This window comes from Myotis yumanensis, unplaced genomic scaffold (genome assembly GCF_028538775.1).
Source record: "Myotis yumanensis isolate MYYU_CA2020_CCGP unplaced genomic scaffold, mMyoYum1.0.hap1 SCAF_6, whole genome shotgun sequence".
In the NCBI taxonomy this organism is placed as follows: domain Eukaryota; kingdom Metazoa; phylum Chordata; class Mammalia; order Chiroptera; family Vespertilionidae; genus Myotis; species Myotis yumanensis.
Window position 1 is genome coordinate 57,739,835 of NW_027223757.1, and position 1,241 is coordinate 57,741,075.

The 1,241-nt window shown below is 44.2% G+C and overlaps 1 pseudogene; it reads right to left on the reverse strand.

The window, feature by feature from the left end:
- Window positions 1-346: 346 nt before the first annotated feature.
- Window positions 347-790, reverse strand: LOC139013139 (trafficking protein particle complex subunit 4-like; annotated as a pseudogene).
- Window positions 791-1,241: the final 451 nt, after the last annotated feature.

Genomic DNA, 1,241 nt, shown 5'->3' on the forward strand with positions numbered 1-1,241 from the left:
CCAACCTATTTGCTACTTAACATTATCTTTAGCCTTATATTTATTTTTCCTGTTTTGTAAGTTCAGACATTCTTTTATTTTTTGAGAACAAAGGAATGTTTATTACAGCATTTATGGGCCTGTTTCCTCTATAAGTAAATCTGTATAGAGATGGGAAGTAGGAGTGATAGATACAGGAGGGAGGAAAGAATATTATTAAGGCTTTAGGTTCAGTACCTGTTTGAGGCTCAGCATCCTCTCATTTTCGAGTGCACTAAAGGCTGCTGGAATCTCCATTGGAGTGGGAACAAGGACCCCTCCTGCAGATCTCTCAGAATTGGGAAGGGGGCTCCATTGCAGGTCCAGCCTATGACCCAGGTCCAAAACTTCCAACCTTCTCTGACACCCCAGGGCTAACTTCAGGTTCTTGTCAAATAGCTCACACTTGATGGGCATTTCCAGGGAGTAGAATGGGTTCTTGAGGACAAAGTCTTAGTAAATCTCATAAATCTTTTGGAAAAGACAATCTATCACACTTGCCTAGGGTCTGCCAGCACCACAAACCTGATCCCTATCTGTCTAGAGAAGCAGTGCAGTTTGAATGTGTCTGTCTCCAGCATCTCAATGCCTTAGCTGCCCTGTTTGGGAGAAAGCTGGGAGCCGTTTTTCAAACAGCGAGTGGAACATGGAGGCCAGATGAGCTTTTCATTGGAGGTGAGGTGGGCCTGGCCTAATGCAATGGACACTGGGTAGTTGGCAGGGCTGCCCATGTACTCCAGCACTTCTTTCTTACCAGCTGTGTACTTGCCATTAGGTCCATGCCAGTGGTTGCCAGTACTGCATGGCCCACTGCAAAAATCAGGCAAGAAGAGTCAACGATGCCCCGCCCTGGGGATACTGCCAAGGCCCTCCATAAAAACTATGATGTCACTTTATATATTGTGCCTTGTCATCTCATATTTCCACCTTCAAGAAAAAGAAAAATCATCAAAAACGGGCACAGAGGGTAAACTCAATGCAGGTTTTCTACATTGTTCTATTTCCATAATACTCTTATCCCAATCTGTAATTCTATTCTAAGCTAGACTGGAATCCACAGAGCAGTCCTCTAACCCTATAGTCACACACTCTGCCATCTCTCCACGCACTTGCACTGGAAATATATTTCACACAGACCCTGCTCAGAGTCCTCAGCTAGGGGATGTGAAGAAAGACATTACTGAGTTGAGCATATGTATATGGACAAGTAAACATTAACACTG